General features: G+C 41.2%; 1 protein-coding gene across 2 annotated transcripts in view; it reads left to right on the plus strand.

Annotated features, from left to right (window-relative positions):
- Positions 1-17,968, plus strand: part of SLC4A10 (solute carrier family 4 member 10) — a 204,609-nt gene that overhangs the window by 29,233 nt on the left and 157,408 nt on the right. The gene's annotated exons all lie outside the window — the stretch shown is intronic.

Raw genomic sequence — 17,968 nt, forward strand, 5'->3', positions numbered from 1 at the left:
TAAAGAGAGAGATAAAATGAGTCTGCTCTACATCCTTAGCTAACAGCCAGTTGGCTTTTAGCTCATGCGGTAGAGGCTCATGCACTGAGCTTCCACAGTTTGATCCTGACAACTGGCATCTATTGGCATTACACATGCTCATTGATTTCAATGTGTATACCAGGGTGTACATGAAGGCAAAATCTAGACCTCTATTTTTAAAGGAGGAATATTGCGTATTCCTCTAGCAACATTAAAACTTGGGTGATAGGGGATAAGATTTCCTGAGAATGTTTTAAGCCCAGATCCTGCAAATATACACCTATGTAACTTTATACAAATGAGTAATTCTTTCCAGTGAGAGTACCTGTGTGGAAAGCTATGCCCATGCACAGGGCCGGATTAACGCAAGGGCTTTAGAGGCTGCAGCCCAGGGCCTTGGAATAAGGGGGGCCCCGCAAAAATAAATCCATAATTATATACAATTCAGTGATCACCAACCCGTTGATTGCGATCGACTGATTGATCCTGGAGCCTCTAACAGTCTATCGCAATCTCCGGGTTGCTAAAAGCCCAGCGGCTCAGCAGGGCTCACGCAGGCTGCCTGTATGCCGTGGCCCCATGCCGCTCCCAGAAGTGGCCGGCTGCTGTCTCTGCATCTCTGCAGCCCCTGGGGTGGGGGAGGGGAGGCAGCTCTGCATGCTGCCCCCGCCCCAGCTCTGTCCCCGCAGCTCCCATTGGCCAGGAACCAGCCAGTGGGAGCTGTGAGGGTGGCGCTTGTGGGCGCAGACAACGCACAGAGACACACTGTCCCCCACCCCAAGGAGCATGCAGAGATGTGCCAGCAGCTGGCTGCTTCCGGGAGTGGCATGGGGCCACGGCATGCAGGCAGTCAGCCTGCCTGAGCCCTACTGTGCCACTGGCCAGGAGCAGCCTGTGGTAAGCACCTCCCAGCCAGAGCCTACATCTCACACCCCCGCCTGCACCCCAACCCCCTGCCCCAGGTCAGAATCCCCTCCTGCACCAAACTCCCTCCCAGAGTCCGCACCCCACAACCTCTCCTGTATCCGAACACTCTGCCCCAGCCCCCCTGGAGTCCCCACCCGACCCAAACTCCCTCTCAGAAAGAAACTAATAAAACAGCTGTTCTAAGGTAAGGAGTAGGCTATTTTGAAATAACTTAACTATATTCTACATGTTTTAAGACTGAAGTGTAACCACAGGATGGCTTTACGTTAATTAAAAGGCAAGTTTAGTATAACGTTAATAGCTTCAATGCCATAATTGAGATCATTTTGTTTTAAATTAGGAAAAAGACTTGTATTCAGGGGTCCCCCAAAATCTAATAGCCCCAGGCCCATAGGAGAGTTAATCCGGCCCTGCCCATGCATAAACGTTTGCAGCATTTGGGCTCCAGTAAACTGATCGACTTCAATGCATGTCCTAAAATACATGGTTATTTCATAAAGAGCCCAGTCCTGCTATCATTGCACATTCAGGTCTCCCATTAAACAAAATAGAGGTTGCATTTTAGAGTTGTGCACTGTCACTCACTTGAAAGGGCACTTTACACTACCCTTTAATGTCAAGGATTAGCAGGTAATTTAGAGATATGGAGTTCACCATATCACATTGGACTAATAATCCACTTTATCTGGTATTCTTCCTCTAGAAGTGGCCTATGCTTCAGTTTATAATGTATATATTGCAAACTCTTTCTGGCAGGGATCTGCCTTTTTATTTATTGGCAAAATGCCCAGCATGTTTTTGGGGGCTATGTAAATAATAGATATACAAAATTCAACAGCTAATCATGATAGAAGAGTCAAATCCAATTCTGAAGAATATAGGAATATAGATATGGGGCTTGTTTCACCCAAGGCTCCATGATGGAAAAAGCTTGTGCCAGTGTAAGATACCAACAATCCCTTTGGGTGACCCAAAGCTGGCCACTATAATCAAAATGCCACCTGCCATCACTTGGAGTGAATATTCTTTTGAGTTGACAGTTGAGTCCATCTTGAAAAGGAAAGGAAAAGGTGACCAAACTGAAAAATAGCCTCAAATTTGGTTTGTTTCTAACCAATACAGATTTATTTTATTTTTCTCGATGAAACAAAAAAAATTCATTTGGATTGAATGAAATATTTCTAATGTTGATTCAAAATCACACATCAAATCAAAATGGTTCAAAATTTCCAGACTTTCTTTTTTTCTTTTGCTCAAACAATTTGCCGAATTCAACACAATTCACAAATAGTTTTGGTGCTCCAGAAATGCATTTCCTCCTGCTCTAATAGCAAAAAGACACTAATGTGAAATCTCACTGAAAATTTGAAGAATTATTTTGCTTCCAAGAACATTTCAGAAACTGGACAAATTTTGATTGAAGAAACTTTCACTCAATTTTAGTAATTTGGAAAACTAAAAAATCCTGCGGTTTGCCTTGGGAATCTACTACTTTTTTAAAATAATGGCACAATGTTATTAACTATGTTATAAAAATTGATTACTTGATATAGGATACTCTGATGTAGCAGCTTTTGAGAGAGATTGCTTAGAATCAACTTGATATCTTTTTAAATACATAACTGCCACTTCCAGAAATGCCAAGTGGCATAAAAAAGGTTGAATATGCTGTAAATTTGAATGATCCCATTGCTGTTAATAGAATCCTTGCTTGTCCCACAGACAAGTCCAGGCACTCTACCACCTAATTAGATAAATCAGTGGCTCTTGTAATAGAGAGTGGACATTACTCAGAAGTGTGCCTGTCTTATTCCCATCCAATGTAACTTATGATGGATTCTCTGGTAAAAGTTTACATTTTCCCTAATTATATAACATGCTTCAGTTATATTATATGTAATTACATAATTAAGTACTTAATTATGTAGCTTAGTTCACTTTGTATAATTAGACAATTAGGTACATTAATTCTTCAACACATTTATTTAATTACATTTACTGTGTTTTAAAAATGTAAATAAATAATTGCTCAGTATTATAGCAGGGCACTAGTGTTGGCACTGTTAAGGGTCTGTCTGTGCCTTATTCTGTATTTCAGGGATTTATAACCTGGGTTCAAGAACTGAATGTTACTTTAGACTGAAACTTGAAATGAATTTTCTTAGGCCACGAAAGATTTCTTTCCCAACATTTTAAATAACTGGACATTTTGGAGTTTTCAGCTGTTGGTGTTGTTTTGTCAAAAAGGTTAGTTTATATTTCTGATATTTCCATTTAAAACATCCTGGGCCAGATTTTCATCAGCAAATATTTTATAGGTAGACATTTGTGCATGCCTAAATTATGTGTGTAAGAACATAGAGTACACACTCCAACTGTGCTTTTGAGAGTGCACATGTCTAGTTAAAAGCCCACTAGCCTGGTGTGCATGTAAATGGGCTTATTCACTTCAGGTATCTGTCTACACAGTGTAAGTTCAGGAGCTTGCAGTTGGTCCTTTTTTTCCCCTCAAACACTACAGCAATTCAGAAATAGATTCTGTGCAAAGCTTTGGCATTCATGTTCTCAGCACAAGTGACTCTCTTTCTTCCAGTTAATTTTCATAGAGTTCACAAGATTATGGTCAGTCACTAATATAGAGCAAAAAGAAAAGGCGTACTTGTGGCACCTTAGAGACTAACAAATTTATTTGAGCATAAGCTTTTGTGAGCTACAGCTCACTTCATCGGATGCGTCTTTTTCTTTTTGCGAATACAGACTAACACGGCTGCTACTCTGAAACTAATATATCCTTTGGCTGACTTACTTGAATGAAGAGAGAAATTAATCTTTAAAAACTAAGCAACAAGTCTAGCACTTCGATATAGTCACACATTGTATATGTAATCCTACAGTCCTCATGCAGGCAAAATTCCTGTTGAAATATTTTTGCATTCACATTTAGATCAATGGGAGTTCACCTGAGGTTGATGTAGAGCTTAACAAACTATGTGCATTGTTACCGGGACTTTACATGCAACTCTGTTGCCATGGCTGCCAATACTTAGTAACATAGCACCTCCCCATAATTGCCATGAGGGGCCCTCCATCATGCTTCTGACTAAGATCCGTGAGAACAGCACTTGCCTCTGTACTCAGAACTCTTCAACCACCCATCAGTTCTCCTGTCTTCTAAACACCCTTTATAGTTACTTATGCCACCACAGGACATGATGTTGAAATCTGCTTGGTGTAGTGAATGATCAACAGCGACAGTCATTAATCACTTTCTCATCACTGACCCAACCGTCTGCCCACCAGGTTTTGACCTGCCAAGGTACCTGTGGTTATCTCTGAATCGGTTTCAAACAGGACAGGGCAATCGTGTGGCCAGTCTCTTCAAATGGGGTTTCTCTACCCATGATGTAGATACAGTCAACATCAGACTATGTTGCATATCCTTGATGAATGCCCTTTGACTCACTTCAATGGTGGGCTACCAGCTCTTCACCTGGCTGCTGCTGATGCTATCAAATTGCTGGGCACACTGCGCATACACTGAGAGAGACCTGAGGTAAGAATTACAGGACTGGGTACTGAAATGTTTTCATTATGTAAAGGACCAGTTCCTGCACTAACCTAAATTGGGAGCAGATGTGCATGGAACAGACATGCACATCAACAAACAGCTATGCTATTCTGGATACAGACAGTTTGCTGCTGGCTGCCTTTGCTCTCTGTCTACCAGTGCTCCAGCGGTGTTCGTTCTGACTAAATAACTGCTCCATGCACTGCTAGTTTGGCTCAATGATTAATAGTATCTAGATATGCCCATGACTGCTCTTAAGGGCAGAGCCTCTGCATAGATCCAACACCTTATACTACTCAGTGTTGCAGCCTGTAAGGAATTTGTAGGGAGAAGCACAAATTGGAAGTCAATGTGTTTACACAAGGCTTGAACGCTAGCTGCAGTTGCAGCCTCACTGTAAATAGTTTTCTTTGTGAGACAGTTTAGTTTTAGAAACCTGGAGTCCTTTCCTGGTACTGTCCACACACATTACATGAAACATGGTGCCAGTGGAAAGTCTAGTGTCACCCACACCAAGGAAGAGAGAGTGATTACAGGGCAAAAAAAGCAGCACCTAGAAACCAAACAAACAGCCAGCATAAAGAGACTCAGACACCCAGTAATGCTGGATTTCCTGACAAAAAGCTTTGCACAATCATGGAAGCAGTGGAAGCAACAACTGAGTCTGTTTAGAGAGCTGACCATGAGGGATAAAGATGAGAAAATGAAGATAAAACTTTTTTTTTACTGTCTCATTGCAGAAAAGGGGCAATAAGTGAATACTGTTGCCAGGAATAATGACCGAAATATTGGAACAGTTGATAAGAGTCTGAGTATTGTGACCCTTGACAAAATGAGACTATAGAGAGATACTGTTCTCTTACCTAAAAAGAAAAGGAGTACTTGTGGCACCTTAGAGACTAACAAATTTATTTGAGCATAAGTTTTCGTGAGTGACAGCTCACTTCATTGGATGCATTCAGTGGAAAATACAGTGGGGAGATTTATATACACAGAGAACATGAAACAATGGGTGTTATCATACACACAGTAAGGAGAGTGATCAGGAAAGGTGAGCTAATACCAGCAGGAGACCCGGGGGGGGGGAAGGGGGAAGAAACCTTTTATAGTGATAATCAAGGTGGGACATTTCCAGCAGTTGACAAGAACGTCTGAGGAACAGTGTGGGGGAGGAGGAAATAAACATGGGGAAATAGTTTTACTTTGTGTAATGACCCATCCACTCCCAGTCTCTATTCAAGCCTAAGTTAATTGTATCCAGTTTGCAAATTAATTCCAATTCAGCAGTCTCTCATTGGAGTGTGTTTTTGAAGTCTTTTCGTTGTAATATTGCGACTTTTAGGGCTGTAATCGAGTGACCAGAGAGATTGACGTATTCTCTGACTGGTTTATGAATGTTATAATTCTTGACATCTGATTTGTGTCCATTTATTCTTTTATGTAGAGACTGTCCAGTTTGACCAATGTACATGGCAGAGGGGTATTGCTGGCACACGATGGCATATATCACATTGGTAGATGTGCAGGTGAACGAGCCTCTGATAGTGTGGCTGATGTGATTAGGCCCTATGATGGTGTCCCCTGAATAGATATGTGGACACAGTTGGCAACGGGCTTTGTTCCTGGGTTAGTGGTTCTGTTGGGTGGTATGTGGTTGCTGGTGAGTATTTGCTTCAGGTTGGGGGGCTGTCTGTAAGCAAGGACTGGCCTGTCTCCCAAGATCTGTGAGAGTGATGGGTCATCCTTCAGGATAGATCCTTGAGGATGCGTTGGAGAGGTTTTAGTTGTGGGCTGAAGGTGATGGCTAGTGACGTTCTGTTATTTTCTTTGCTGGGCCTGTCCTGTAGTAGGTAACTTCTGGGTACTCTTCTGGCTCTGTCAATCTGTTTCTTCATTTCAGCAGGTGGGTATTGTAGTTGTAAGAATGCTTGATAGAGATCTTGTAGGTGTTTGTCTCTGTCTGAGGGGTTGGAGCAAATGCAAATGGACGCCCCATCATCTCAGGCATTGGCACCCTGACAGCAGGATTGTCTGGCTATGTAGACTCCCTCCTCAGGCCCTACTCTACCAGCACTCCCAGCTATCTTCGAGACACCACTGACTTCCTGAGGAAACTACAATCTATCGGTGATCTTCCTGAAAACACCATCCTGGCCACTATGGATATAGAAGCCCTCTACACCAACATTCCACACAAAGATGGACTACAAGCCGTCAGGAATGGTATCCCTGATAAAGTCATGGCAAACCCGGTGGCTGAACTTTGTGACTTTGTCCTCACCCATAACTATTTCACATTTGGGGACAATGTATACCTTCAAATCAGCGGCACTGCTATGAGTACCCGCATGGCCCCACAGTATGCCAACATTTTTATGGCTGACTTAGAACAACGCTTCCTCAGCTCTCATCCCCTAATGCCCCTACTCTACTTGCGCTACATTGACGACATCATCATCTGGACCCATGGAAAAGAAGCCCTTGAGGAATTCCACCATGATTTCAACAATTTCCATCCCACCATCAACCTCAGCCTGGACCAGTCCACACAAGAGATCCATTTCCTGGACACTACGGTGCTAATAAGCGATGGTCACATAAACACCACTCTATACCAGAAACCTACTGACCGCTATGTCTACCTACATGCCTCCAGCTTTCACCCAGATCACACCACAAGATCCATTGTCTACAGCCAAGCGCTACGATACAACCGCATTTGCTCCACCTCCTTATTCTTAAATCACATTACAAAATAACTACAAATACTTTAAATACTTTAAATAACTTCTTAATTTTACTTTTTCATAAAAGCAATTGCTGCAGATGCCCCGGGGACATTATGTGACAGTAGAGGGAGGGAAAAGATCCATACAATGGAAAATTAAAGAAAAGTGATTCATTTTTTTTAAAAAGGGGTATTAAGATCTCTCATCACTAGGATAAAGTTCACTGTGGACACCAATGAAGTGTTAATAATTTTCCTCCAAATATTACTATTCCATTTTGTGGTCCATTCCCACTCCAGTCAGGAAGAAGTTAGAGAGCTCCCCTGGACACAATCAACCCCCGCTTGGTGCATTTGTGAGTCTGGTCAAAGAGAGGGGTGCAACTCCTTAAAGGGAGGATCCAAGCCCAGTGCAGGCCAACACAGAGAGGTAAACAGAGCTCCCTTGCCCCACAAAGCAGGGGCTGCTTAGTAGCAGAATGGCTAAAGAGACTGCCAACTGGATCCACTGGAGACATAGAGGGATCTTCTTTACTTTGTGTTCCTTTTGGTTTAGAACCCAGAGCACTCAGTCCAGGTTCTTTGGATTCTTAGGATTCTATTTCACTAGGAGGGTGATGAAACACTGGAATGGGTTACATAGGGAGGTGGTGAAATCTCCATCCTTAGAGGTTTTTAAGGTCAGGCTTGACAGAGCCCTGGCTGGGATGATTTAGCTGGGGTTGGTCCTGCTTTGAGCAGGGGGTTGGACTAGATGACCTCCTGAGGTCTCTTCCAACCCTCATCTTATATGATTCTATGCAAAGACTTATAGTTGGAGGACCACACTCTGCAACTGGCTTTATGGTGATGCCTATCACCATAGAAGGACATCTGTGCCTGCTCTCCCCTTGCAATAGCGCTCTAAAAGTACAGCCCATGACACACAGCAACATTAATATGTACTTTTACTATGAAGAGGTTGAGAAAATCAGTAGCAGCTGGGAAGAAGAGTGGCTGCTGGGAGAGAAGGATTCCTGTAGCAGGGGGAAGGACTGAGGGAAAAGTTATGTGAAAGAGCAGGTGGAAAGAGGCAAGGGAGCCAGAATGAGGGACCAGAGTGGGGTGAGTAATTGACACAAGTGGAACTCATGAGAGAAGAGTGAGTGGGAGTTGCAAGGAGCATTGGGGAGAGGCATGAGAGCAAGTGGAAAGCAGAAGAGACTGAGGAGGGGAAAAGGTGATAAAGAAAGAAACATCTGAGAACTGGGAGAGGAACAAAAGTGTTTCGTGTACCATGTGCTGGGTAATAACATGAAAGGAAACACTTGTAACCTAAACTGGCTCTTAATAAAGCGAACTATTTATAGCAACGTTGCAACTGCAACTAGCATTCTAGCCATGTGTACAAAGACTGACTCCTTGGCGCCTCCTCCAAATTTTTCTCTCCTGCAACCTATGCTCAATCTGTGCTCCTCCCTCCAAGTTCTATGCAGGTTGCTACATCTTTCCTTTTACAATTATTTGTGTTGTACCTTTTGGGCAAGTGTTTGCTGACTTGCTGGGGCCAGAGATTACTAGTACATAGCTCATCCTAGGAAGATGGATGAGCTATGTTATCAGCCCATTGCAGCCTGTTAGGCCTCATATTCCTTCAAGCATGTTGGTCTTCAAACCAGTCCTGACTTCTTCTCTGTGTTATCGCTGTTGGAAGGGGACTGCCTTCTAGTCTGTTGCTGCCTCTATATAAGCAATATAGAGGACCAACAGTGTCAGACCAGTTGGCAGCTGAGGTTCTTTCTATGTCCACCTGGTCCTAACCTTGGCCCTGTCCATCCGTGTTTGTTAGCTGTCTGCTGCTACTCCACAATTGTCTTCAGTTTCATCTCTACTACTGTCTTATGTCTGTAGCTACTGTGTCTGTAGCTACTATAACCTGTGTCCCACTGCAGCTTGGATTATTGCCTTTTGCCATTATTATGTGAGGTTATTTGATGGCTGAACCCCAAACTGCTCACCTCTGCATAATGGCCTCAGGTTATTGGCTTCTTTGTTGTAACAGACTTCTGCCTAGCTTGGTGTTCTCTTAATTGCTTCTGGGTACTGTATGTCATTCCTCCACTGGGCTGAAACCGATTACTCTTCACAGGAAGCAATGTCTTGGTTCTCCAACTCATCAGTCCCTGTGCTGGGCTACTATCTAGTTTTTCGAAGTGTGCATTGTGATGTTCCGACATTTCCAGGTAGGGATCCCTTCCTGTCTGTTTTGCCTTTGCCATCAGTCTCTTGGCTGTCTTTACTGTGGCTCTACTTCCTGTCACTTTGTAGGTATCCTGGGGAAGCTATTGGTGTTCATATTCCCATTTGCCACTGAGTCATTTTCATTTAGCTGAAGAGTACTGTGGCCATTGTTTGAGCACAGAGTGTCAGACAAGCTAGACCTTGCAAAATGCCCCTTCAGTTTCTGGATCATGGTTCTTGCTTGAGTTTCCTCCAGATAGTCCACCTCCCAGAAATTGGAGTAGTAATCTACTGTGACCACGTAGTTCCTATCATTAAAAGTTAAAAGCTCTGTTCTGACTTTTCTGCAGGGTTAGGTTGGGATTTCATGGGGCTGTAGAATCTTCTTTTGTCAATCACTATACTCTTTACACACCTTGCACTGTTCCAGTCTCAATTGGGCCAGGCCAGACGATTTACTCTCTGGCCTCTATCCCTAGGTATGAAGCATGCACCTGTCTCATCACGTCAGCTCTTAAAACTGTTGGGATTACTGCTCAGTCCCCTTTAACAATATCCCATCTTGCACACACAACTCATCCCTCACCTGGTAGTAGGAGGTAATCACCTGTGGCATTTGCTTCTTGCAATCTGGCTAACCCAGAAGTATAAATTATTTTACTGCCTGTAATACCCCATTTTATTCAAATACCTCTTCTTGGGTCTCTGACCATTCCCTCACTGCATCTGTGAGTGTTAACTGTCTCAAGGGCTCACAGATTTCTGATAGGTGTAGGCTGAAAAGAGAATTGGCCATCTCTATCAATCACTGGATTCCCTTCACATCCTTTGCATTTCCTTAATGGCTCTAAATTTCTCAGGGTCTAGTTAGAGTGCCTCAGAAGTCAACAGATATCTGCTGTGGGAACCTCTGTTCTCCTCAGCTTCAGCTTTTCTTCATTCAGCCTAATATTGTACTCCTGGCACCGTTTCAGAAGTGGTATCATGATCCTATATTGCCTTTCCCTTGACATCTCCTTCCCCTACAATAAGAATGTCATCAGGTACAATCTCAATGTCTTGGAATCCTCATTTGCATTGGAACACCTCTAATATCAATTGGCATTCGTACTCAACAATATTTGCCAAAACACGTGGCAGAGTTGTTAGGTGACTGGATGTCTCATCTAGCTCAATAGGATTCCTGACATCACAAACTAACCTGGATAAACTGGGTTGTACGTCGTCAATCATTGTTCGTGTGTAGTTACTTCTTTTCAGTGCCGTTAAGTGGTTTTGATTTTGGATCAGTGCAGATGCTCAATTAACCTGCAGATTTTCTCACCACTAAATAAGTTGCTGATCCACTCTGTGCTAGTTTCAATGGCTATGATGATGCTGGCTTGCTAGTTCTGTCTTTCAGTGACTCTACCAGAGCTAATAGAACTCTGTATTTCTGTAGTCTCATGGGCTGCATGTAGGGGTCTGTTTTTAACTTCAGCTTGCCTTGAAATATGTCCTGATATTCTGCTAGAATGCTGGACAGGGCTTCCGGTGACTGTTCTCTCTCCTCTCATGTTGAGGATATTCGGGTGTTGTGCTGCAACAAAGTCATGGCTTTTCTTGCTCTGCAGTCTAGCAGTGGGTGGTACTCCTGTACGTACTATAAATTCCAAATAATGTTTCGCAGGTTTCTTACGGATAGCTTTCATTTGCCCACCTATAACTTACTAGCTTTCTCTGAATCACCAAGTTGTGGGTAGGCCACAGCCTGAAAACCTCAAGTTTCTAGGATTGGTAATATGCCTGTGGAATAGAGCTGGTTGAAAATTTTTTTGTTAAACTGTTTTTGACAGAAAATTGGGTTTTCAACTAAACTATTTTCCACAAAATGTCTGCTTTCTGAGGATAGCTTTTGATTTTTTTCATTGAAAACCAAGTGGCTGAAAACGAAAATATTTCAGTTCTGATATCCTGCCACTGTGCCTCAAGGGAAGGTAGTTTGGTTTCCTCATGACCCCATTCTGCTCTATGGACCAGGTTTCCCAGCTGGTCAAATCTCCCTTGTACACCATCGCCAGGGACTTCCATGATGTAGCCATCTCCGATCCCCATGAAGGGAGACAGTGGTGCATCATGAGAGATGTAGTCCAATCAGAGAGCCCGGCTTGCAGAGGAGAATGGGAGCATGAAGCAGCTGAACTACAACTCCCATGAGACAATGCAGCAAGATTTTCGAATCCAAAATATTTTGGTTTTCAATTTTTTTCCAAAAGCCAAATTCATATGTGCAAAATTTAGACCCAAATAAGTTTATTTCATTTTTGTTGAAATATACAGCAGGAAAAAATGTCTGTGTTCCCAACCAACTCTTACGGAGCTTCAGGAGACTTTCACTCTAGCTTAAACAGCCTTCAGCTCGTATTGTCTGATATGAATCTGCAATACAATTTAAACTATAATTTTGTGCAAAACAAACGTATGTTCTATTTCAGGAGCTCAAGATTGCTCACTGAATTCTCTGTAAATAAGTATATTATTCTGCCTTCTTGTTTCATCCACTCCTGGTGGAGCTAAGCCTAGTGCTTTCCAAAATGGCCTCTGGTTTAGTTGCCATCGTTTTTGGATGACCAACTTTTGAGATACCTTGTGCCTATAATTTGGAGGAGCTAAGCACTCTCAGCCTCCACTGGTTACAGTTAGAGTTGAGGTCACTTCTGCAAACGAGGCCCAACCTGTCTAAAGACTTCATAGCAAATAATTAGGTTGCAAAAAGTTCAGTGCATATAAGAATAATAACATTTTACATAGACCAAAGCCTGTAAGGTATTTTATTTGGTGCTGTTATGTGATTGCCACTTGGCAGATACAACCAGTAGCAAGTCCAGATCTACCATCCAGGCAGAACAGATGATTGCTCAGAGTAACAACATATTAAAGACAGCAAAATGTTCAGTAACTGGATGCTTACAGCTGGTATTGGGCAGACATTTGCTGGCTTGCCTATGCCAAGAAGCCCCCTTAGTAGTCTCAGAAAGCCAAGAGTTGCTGCCATTCAATATAATTGTTACTAATGCATACAAGGTCCTTTCTGCATATTGTGAAAGACAACATAGATCTATGTCTAAAGAAGTTCTGATGCTGTTCTTGAGATGGTAAAAAAAGGTCCGTTTACAGGAATAATTAGACCATTAAATAACAGAACCAGGTCAAAATTCAGGATAACACCATAATACAAAGAATAATAATAATAGCCGGGTTGGAAATTGATATAGCTAATGGAATTGTCTGTGCTCTTCTTACAGCAGGCTTGTTTAATTTAATCTTAAGATAATTTATTCATCATTTATGGTAGTTATGATAACTGACAGTGTAAGGAGCTCAGCTACGGCTAAAAGTTGTTGAGTACTCTCAACTCTCACTAAAGCATGTGACACTTGAGGGACCTGAATCCCACACGAGAAGAATTTGGCACCTGGATAAACAAAAATCAAAGGATGCAGATAAGGTACATATCTATGCATAAGACATAAAGGAAGACAGATAGAGTTCTTATCCTATTAGCAAGGGCTGTAGAATGTGGTGTTCTAGAATATTCCTGATCGTTTGCTACCAATTTCAGTACTGACAATATTTTTTTTTTCATTCTTCTTTGATGAGATTGTGTGAAGAAGATGCTAACTAAATTAACTTCCACTGAATTTTGTTCTGGTCTTTCACCAGGAGGCAGTATGTCTAGTGGACAGAACCCAGGCTTGAGCCTTGCAAGACCTGAGTTCAATTCCTGGCTCTGCTGCCATCCTACCGGGTGACCTTAGGGAAGTCACTTCACCTGACTGTGGCTCCGTTTCCTAAAGTGTTTTGAGATCTACAGATGAAAAAGTGCCATATACAAGCTTTTTACAGTTAAGTCAACAGTTTGAAGGTGGTTCCGGTCAGTAGAAGCCTCAAGTTTCTTTGTCTCTTTCAGATTCTCTGAAAGCTACCACCATCTGATACCTGTTCCATAACCTTCATATTGGTAATCTCAGTCCAGTGTCTAGTCTCTATAAAACAATACCCCATTGTAGTCAATAGCTGACACTCCTTTTTGGCAGCCTTTGTAGAAGACTGAACAGATGTAGAATACAGTCGTGTATTCTGTATGCAGGCAAAACTCTCATTGACTTCACTAAGAAATGCAACAGTGGGCACATAGAAAATGAACTAGCCTGTCATTCCTAGAGGTGACCAGTCAGGTCAGTGTTGACAATGCAGACGGTGGAGGCTTGCCTTGTTGATGGCCAAGGCTGTTTGCATTCTGTGGATAAACAGAATTAATTTTCCAATTCTGTCAAACTGATATCTTTCCGGAACACCAAAAAATTTTACTTTTTAAAAAGAGGGAAAAAGAAAAAAACATTAATTTTAAAAGATTAAAGTATAATTTAATGTTATGTTTCTAAAAGTTCTTATCTGAATGTCAAACAATTGTTAAACTAGACAAAGATTTAAAATAAAATGGATAGAACGCTGTAGATACTCTTGAATTCTAAATTATTCACATGCTGTCAAATGATATCTGTCCTCTTATTCGATATAATTACGGCTGTCTTGTTTTAGACTATGGAAAATAAGAAATTATAATTAATGTGAGTTATAATATCTGAATTATTGAAAGCTGATAGAAGAACAGAGGATAGCAGAATAAAGAGGCATTTGAAAGATGGGATAAATGTGTTAGTTTACATTTAGCTAAGAAATGAGAAATAAGAACTAACTAATGAGACTTGAATTATGACTCCAATAATTCATGTTATTGGGATTCCTTTTACTTTACTGCAGAATTGAATGATACCTATACAGTGAATGATACCAATTATCATTTAAATATCTATATCTAATCTCTCTCTCTCTTTTTATCCTATTGTGCCATTGTAACTCAAGGTTTTTTTCATAAATTAGATTAATCGGTGGTTTCTTTTACCATTTTAAGTTGATTTTTGGCGGTCTGATGAGGGATTGTTAAACACCGGATGAAGCAAGGTACATAGTAGCCATATGCTCATTCTGTCAGCAAAATCTTCTATCCAGTTCCCTCACTTAGGACTTGCAGCAACTACATTATTCTAGTCCTGGCTCACTTCTAAATACATATTACCAATCAGCGCATGTCATAGCACAGCTTTTTGATGCAAATAATGTTCCCTGTGGATTAGATCTCACTTGTTTTTCTTGGGATCTAACACCGGTTTGACTCTGAATCCCTGTTTTAAAATGAAAGTCAAGTTCAAAACCAACATGTTACCTAAGTTTTTCTAGTTTACATTTGCAAATTTAAAGTGCTTTGTTAGATGTGTAAATGTCACTAATCAGTAAGAGGGGAGGCAATAGGGTCAGATGATAAAAATCGAAATGCAATGATGAAGTTTCAGAATATGAGCAAAAAATTGGGTGCCCTTTCTTATTAGTAATAGGTATTGCTAGCATGAATGTTTCTCTATATTGTGTCAAAAGTGAAGCAGTCATAATAGAGCCACACAATTCAGATCTGGACATCGATTTTCCCAAAGCTTAGTGGTATTTGCCACCTGCAAATTTCAGATCTGGGTTAAAATTTCTTCCAACCTCTTAAAGTATAGGAATATGTGGATTTCCACTTTTGGCTTGGGGCCAGCTCAGATAGAATTGCTATTGGGAGTGTTAGTAGTAGAAGTAGTAGAAAAATAATGTATTACTGTTCTTTTTAAATTGCCTCTAGAGTTGGGAAAATACAGCAAAAAAATTGCAAATATGCCTTCAGTATGAAAGCTGCAGATTCATTTTGATAGTATTTATGATTACTTTTCACTTGCCATGAAATTTTACACAAAATAATTTTGTTGGCTAGCATGTTTGTGGGAAGATAAATTGTTTTGAAGAATTGCATGAATATCTATTCACAGTGGAAGCTTTTTCACTGTCATCTTGAAAGGTGTTCATGGGATTAGAAGTCCTCCAGTCATGGACTGCTGCACAGTTGGCAATCACGCAGGTGCCAAAAGCTTTGGTGATGCAATAAGATTGCCGGTGACAGATATACCAACCAGATCATCTTTAAGACCTAGCTAGAGATTGATCTGGGTGGTGCTTGATCCGCAAGGAGGCTACATTCTTTTGCAATTTGCCTTGATGAAAAATCATGGAGCAGAGACACTTTTAGGTACACAAAGTGAATTCCAATTTATGAATAGAAATAACAAAAGCAATAATTGCAAATATGTCAGACTATAGATTTCTCCTGAACTAAATTTACATAAAGCAGTCAAAACATGAACAAAAATCTAAGTCTGTTCCTGGATAATATGTGAACAGAAAATGGGGCTAAATTTGGTGAATACATTATTTGCTAAGAATAATTTTCCCAGTTCTAATTTTAAGCCTGATTTATATGTTATCCTGGGGCATGCTGGCAGACTTGGTGGCTCTTTGTAGAATTTTCATTAGCTTGGTAACATTTTCGTATTCTGTTATTAATTAGTTATTAGAATGACTTTGTTTTGTTTATCATTTTCTGTTTCTAATCTAGCAGGTTATTAGAGCTGATCTGTTAGCATGGCAGCATGCACAGTGATTAATTTGGAGGGATATAAGGAAGCAGGAAAGAAGTGTATTTGGAATAGGAGAGAGGATTTCTCACCCAGCCAGAACCTGAGAAAATGTATGAATAATTCAAGGAATACGTTTGGTGGGATGGACCATGCTCCAGCAATGCACTTAAGTATGTACTTAACTTTAATGGCTTCAGTGGGACTATTCCTGTGCTTAATGTTCAGCATGTGCTTAAATGCATTTATGGATCAGGGCCATGATTCTTAATTTTTCTAAGCCATTTCTCCCATCCTTACTTTTAAGAGGGTAGCGTGTTGAATATTCGTCTGCACTGAGAATTTTGTGAGTTTGTTTGTCAGTTCTTCACAAATTACAGCATGGCAACACTGTTGCAAATGTTTGTGTAAATTTAGTTTGTTCTGGGAGCAGCTTCATAAATTGTTGCTTTAGCAAGTTGTGCCTTTGTCCTTACTCCTCTCTTTAACTTCACTTCCCAGCTGCACTACAATAGTGAAAATGAATCATGCACTCTGAATTCCTACAAATTCCAACATAATTGCTCTTTCTCCCATAAGAAAAACAAAAATGTTATTCTTAACTATTCATTTTCAGTTAATTTTCAAAGAATTTTGTATCTACTGTTAATTTTCAGGAAGACTACAAAATCACATTGAACCAGTTCTAACTGCTAAAGCCTATTGCCTTTGGGGGGAGTTCCTATCTATAATTCCCTAAATGGTTTAAGAACGAGTTACCTGAGAGACTCTCTCTCTCTAATCATAGACTTTAAGGTCAGAAGGGACGATTATGATCGTCTAGTCTGACCTCCTGCACAATGTAGGCCACAGAATCTCACCGACCCATTCCTGTAACAAACCCCGACCTATGTCTGAGCTATTGAAGTCCTCAAATCGTGGTTTAAAGACTTCAAGGTTCAGAGGACCCAGCAAGTGACCAATGCCCGACACTGCAGAGGAAGGTGAAAACCCCCCAGGGGCTTTGCCAATCTGCCCTGGAGGAAAATTCCTTTCCATCCGCAAATATTGCGATCAGCTAAACCCTGAGCATGTGGGCAAGACTCAACAGCCAGACAACCAGGAAATAATTCTCTGTAGTAACTCAGATCCCACCCTATCTAGCGTCCCATCACAGGCCATTGGGTATATTTACAGCTAATAGTCAAAGATCAATTAATTGCCAAAATTAGGCTATCCCATCATACCATCCCCTCCATAAATTTATCAAGCTTAGTCTTGAAGCCAGATATGTCTTTTGCCTCCATTGCTTCCCTTGGAAGCTATTCCAGAACTTCACTCCTCTGATGGTTAGAAACCTTCCTCTAATTTCAAGTCTAAACTTCCTGATGGCCAGTTTATATCCATTTGTTCTTGTGTCCACACTGGTACTGAACTAAAATAATTTCTCTCCCTCCCTGGTATTTATCCCTCTGATATGCTTATAGAGAGCAATCATATCTCCCCTCAGCCTTCTTTTGGTTAGGCTAAACAAGCCAAGCTCTTTGAGTCTCCTTTCATAAGACAGGTTTTCCATTCCTCGGATCATCCTAGTAACGCTTCTCTGTATCTGTTCCAGTTTGAATTCATCCTTCTTAAACATGGGAGACCAGAACTGCACACAATATTCCAGATGAAGTCTTACCAGTGCCTTGTATAATGGTACTAAAACCTCCTTATCTCTACTGGAAATACCTTGCCTGTTGCATCCCAAGACCGCATTAGCTTTTTTCACAGCCATATCACATTGGCGGCTCATAGTCATCCTGTGATCAACCAATACTCCAAGGTCCTTCTCCTCCTCTGTTACTTCCAAGTGAAGCGTCCCCAGTTTATAACAAAAATTCTTGTTGTTAATCCCTTAATGCATGACCTTGCACTTTTCACTATTAAATTTCATCCTATTACTATTACGCCAGTTTACAAGATCATCCAGATCCT

Source organism: Eretmochelys imbricata, chromosome 11 (assembly GCF_965152235.1).
Source record: "Eretmochelys imbricata isolate rEreImb1 chromosome 11, rEreImb1.hap1, whole genome shotgun sequence".
NCBI classification, from domain to species: Eukaryota; Metazoa; Chordata; order Testudines; family Cheloniidae; genus Eretmochelys; species Eretmochelys imbricata.